Source organism: Sturnira hondurensis, unplaced genomic scaffold (genome assembly GCF_014824575.4).
Source record: "Sturnira hondurensis isolate 20B ecotype Veracruz unplaced genomic scaffold, ASM1482457v3 Scaffold0007865, whole genome shotgun sequence".
Classification (NCBI taxonomy): Eukaryota; Metazoa; Chordata; class Mammalia; order Chiroptera; family Phyllostomidae; genus Sturnira; species Sturnira hondurensis.
The window spans coordinates 248,932-253,319 of NW_028080496.1; the positions used below are offsets into that span (position 1 = coordinate 248,932).

The window sequence follows — 4,388 nt, forward strand, 5'->3', positions numbered from 1 at the left end:
GGGTCCTCAGTCCTAAGGGCTTTCAGGAATGGAGATTTTCTGGGAGGTGCCATGAGAAAATCTCAAGAGAAAATTCATCAGCTCTCCAGGTGGGCACTTTCAGAGTCGTGTTCTCCACTGATTGGTCAGCGCCAGGTCAGGGGTCACTGGTCAGTGTGCTGGGCCTGATGTCAGCCTTGGTGTGGCTTGTCTGGTTTTGCTGCTTTTCTGGCCCTGGAGCAGAAATACGATGGGGGCCTAGGTGTATTGAATATTTGATGTAAGTCAGAACCTCATCGTCCTAGGGGCTTAATGTTTAAAGGGATATCCTCCCACCCCCTTCTTCCTTCCCCCTCTAAGTGGGGTCTAACCTGCAAGTCTAGCAACAACGCACCAGGGGAGGGAAAAGTCAGCCTGGGGGCAGGTCCTCATTTTCCCAGATTTGCCGGTTGCTAGGCACCCAGGGCTTTCCTGCCCCGTCATTGCTCTGCCGGTGGGTGACTGTAGACCACAGTTGAAACAGCCCAGAATAATCACGAGCCCTTCCCACACGCAGAAAGTACATGAATTTAAAGGAATTCACAGATATTTACAGATATGCTTGGCTCACGTGGTTGAGTGTCATCCAGCAAAGCAAAAGGTCGACGGGTCGATTCACGTCAGGGCACATTCCTGGGTTGAAGTCCTGGTCCCCAGTTGGGGGCGAGCGAGAGGCCATCGATCCATCCATGTTTCTCTCCCCCTTTCTCCATCCCTCCCCTGTGTCTAAACACAGATAAATAAAACCTTTAAATATATGTATACAAGCATAGCACACCCTGCGAAGCGGAACTGATCTCCAAACTAATCTTGAATATCGCATAGCATTAAGTTAAAAACATACATTTAAAAAGTTTGGGCAAAGATCACCTCAGCGATATTTGTGAACTTCACAGTTTTAAAATTTTTCATGTCTTCCTATTCTCTTTGGCTTTAACACTGCCCTTCAATAGGTCACTCGTAAGAAATATTTTTTTCATACCAGATCATCTAACTGTGTATTCATAAGGCAAACTTGCTCCTTAGTTTCTCGTTTCCCTGTTGGAACCAGTTCAGCGATCATAGTTTTTACGTCCTGAATTGTTTCAAAATGAAAAACTCTGAATGAAACCCGAGGTCGAATTATAAAAGAGTAAGCCGCCCAACGTGGGGCTCGAACCCACGACCCTGGGATTAAGAGTCCCATGCTCTACCGACTGAGCTAGCCGGGCACCTGGAAGTCAGGCTCTCATCTACCTCTCTTCAGAGGAAACAGACTATTTTCACTTCCGCCGGGCCGGATGTTCTATATTACACTATTTTTTCCCCCTAATGTTCGGGTGGGTAAAGTTTTTTCACTACTCTCAAATGCCTGTCTCGTGACTGGTTCTGCTCGGACGAACTTCGCTGTTCGGCCCAACCCACGGGCGGCCCTCTAGCGGTCAGCGGGCGGGCGGCCGCCTGCGGGGCCCGGCGCTGCGGGTGCGCGCTGAGACCCGGGCGCGGCGCGCACCCGCGGCGGGGACCAGGGTGCCCGGTGCCCAACCGGGCTAGTCCGTCCTCGCTCCCGAAAAGGCCCGAGTCCAGAGCGTGGCTACCGAGCTGGCCTCTCTGCCCCGTGTGTGTGGCTTTGACGTTCCCGGGATTTTTCTAGGACCCCCCTCCCCCCACCCCCGGCCCCAACCCCCATTCCCGGGTGGTTCAGCTCCTCTAGGCCCTGTCGTTCACACAAGAGAAGAGGATTTATAAACCAATGCAGGCTCTGAAATCATTCAAAATACCGTATGGCGTTTGCTTACACACAAAACTGAAAGGGAAGACGTTTATCCCGCCGACTGTTAGCACCGCGGTGTGGGCAGGGACATTATGAAAAGACTCTCCCCGGTAAAACGGGAAATTAGAGATTTAATCTGTATTTCTAAGAGGGTCTGTCGTTCCCAGTCACCAAATAGCCCTAGTTCACGAAGGAGCACTCTACTTTGGAGGGAAAAAAGATAAAAACAAAGACATGTAGGATTAGAAAAAGCATAGCCCTTATAAGTGAAGACTATCAACTCTTCAGTAAAGTTTTATGAAGTGCGCGAGAGCTGTTATTTTATTCTAGCCAAAAAGTGTTTCACAGGAAGTAAAGAGGGACGAGGAAGTGGACGAATGACAAAATCAGGAAAGAAATTTTGCAGGACAACCGTCCTAGAGTCTTGAACAAGTACTATCTTTTTATTTGTGTGTGTTTCTTTGTTTACACCTATTCCCTTTTTCAGAAATGACTTTTGCCGTAATAACCAGATGCAACACGTGTTCCTGGATTGGATTTTATTCAGAGTAAACCAGTTATAAAAGAGATTTTGGAGTAAAATGGGGAAATCTGAATATAGTTTGATTATTCGATGAGATGAAAATTTACTGTAATGAAAAAGTGGAGGGGAGGCCCTGGTGCGGTAGCTCCGCTGATTAGCTCCGCTGATTAGGGCATTGTCCCAATTAACCAAGGTTGTGGGTTCGATCCCCAGTGAGGGCACATACAAGGAGCAACCAACAAGTGCATAAAAAGTGGAACAACAAAGTTGATGTTTCTCTCTCTCCCTCTGAAAAAAAACAAAACAAAACAAAAACTAAAAAAAAGTAGAGGTGATTGGAAAAAGCAGATTGCAGATCCAAGTAATCTCTCACTTAGCAAAAGTAAGGCCATCTATTAAGGTAAGAATGTTTGATAGTTTGAAATGTTTGTCTTGATTTTCTAACTTTCTATAATACATGTGTGTACTTGCATAATCATTAAAAAAGGTTATTTTTAAAAAGCATACAAAATAAAGTAAAATAAGGGTTGGACTTTAAAATATGACCTACCCATACATACCACTTTACAACGAGGCTGACAGAAATGAGACAGTAAGTAACAGGTCAGGAAGCTCAAGGAAGGGGGGATCGGTGGACGGGTGTGAGGGTCCAGGGGAGGAAGAGACTATAGTCCCCTTTACGTCCCTTCCCAGCTGTGTGGACTGGGGCTGACCGACTGAGGAAGACTGTGATGACCTGTGATAACAGGGTCAGGAGGGAATTCACCAAGTAACGAGGGAGAGCCCTCAGCTCTGCCTGCCGTGGAAACTTGCTGCTGCTTCTCCTTCTTCTCCTTCTTCCTCTTCTTCTCTGCCTCCTCCCCCTCCTCCTTTCTTTTTGTTCTTCTTATTTACTGTTGCTGTCATGGAGAGGCTAGGCTGAGCCCGGTTTTGCTGAAGGGCCAAGGATGGAGCCATGAATGCAGTTGGGGAGGGAAGTAGGTACAGAGCAAATGAAGGGGACCAGCGACTGGAGGGAGACAAATACATGGTGTGACTGTCAAAGACGGTGGGAAGGACAACGGCGTCTGGTCTGAGATCAGGGCGTCTGATCCCCAGGTGTCAGAGGTGCGGCAGCAGCATCAGGCACAGCCCAGGCCACGGCCCTGAGAGCTGGTGGCTGAGGGGAAGTGGAAGGCCACCCTGGAGGAGGTCTAGGAACCGAGCGACAGGGTGCTCCACAGGTGCCCCAGGAGGGCGGAGGGGCTCCCGGTGGAGCTTGTGGGAGTGACGGGTTAGTCTGTGGGCCTCAGAGGGAGAAGCTCCACCGGGACTGACCAAGGGTCTGGGCCGCCCAGGTGGAGAACAGAAGGGGACGTCCCCCATGCTACAGCAGGAGGCGGAGGGTGAGCGGCTGGCAGCAGGGCAGAGGGAGCAGGCAGCCAGAGGCCCGGCAGGGGCAGCCGAAGGACAGATAGCAGAGGAGTGGAGGCAGAGGCAGGCCTGGGATGTCAGGCTGGGGTTGGCGGGACTCCAGGCTCCCAGGGGGGCCCTGCTGAGAGGCTGGGGCGCCGGCCTAGCCACTGTGTCTGTGCAGACATACACTTGGAGTCGAGGAACTGGGGGAGAGACCCTGCCTCTCGAGGGAAAAGGCTGCCCACTGGGGGCGGCCCAAACCTCTCTCCTGAGTTGGCCTTGGAGCAGAATCATCTTGGGACCCCGGGGCCCCTGCTGCCTTGCTGCAAGCCCCCCAGACCCTCAGGAGGCCTCCGTGTCCCTTTCCTAGGAGGGGCAGGGCTGCCTGGCCGGGGCACACACCGAGGGGCGCCTACTTGGGCAGAGCTTGGGGACCAGGGAGGAATTCCGGAAATTCCAGATTCTTTGGGGGGTCTCAGAGTGCCCGGGCTGCTAGAGCCGGCTCAGCTCCACCAGCAGAGGGCGCCCTCGGCTCACGGGCGGTGGGTGTAAGTCTGTGGTGCTGACCCTGCGCTGCCCCTGGGGAGGCCGGTGGGGAGGAACGGGGCGGGGGCAGGAGCCCAGAGCGGGCGGGGGCCGGCTGCCGCCCCTCCCTACAGCCCTGCCTCCCTCCCACCTCCCTTCTTTCTTTTCTTTCTT

The 4,388-nt window shown here is 52.2% G+C and overlaps 1 non-coding gene across 1 annotated transcript; it reads right to left on the bottom strand.

Annotated features, from left to right (window-relative positions):
- Positions 1-1,156: 1,156 nt before the first annotated feature.
- TRNAK-CUU (transfer RNA lysine (anticodon CUU)) lies at positions 1,157-1,229 on the bottom strand. Its single transcript has one exon. It is a non-coding gene; the product is annotated as a tRNA-Lys (tRNA).
- Between the last annotated feature and the right edge of the window lie 3,159 nt (positions 1,230-4,388).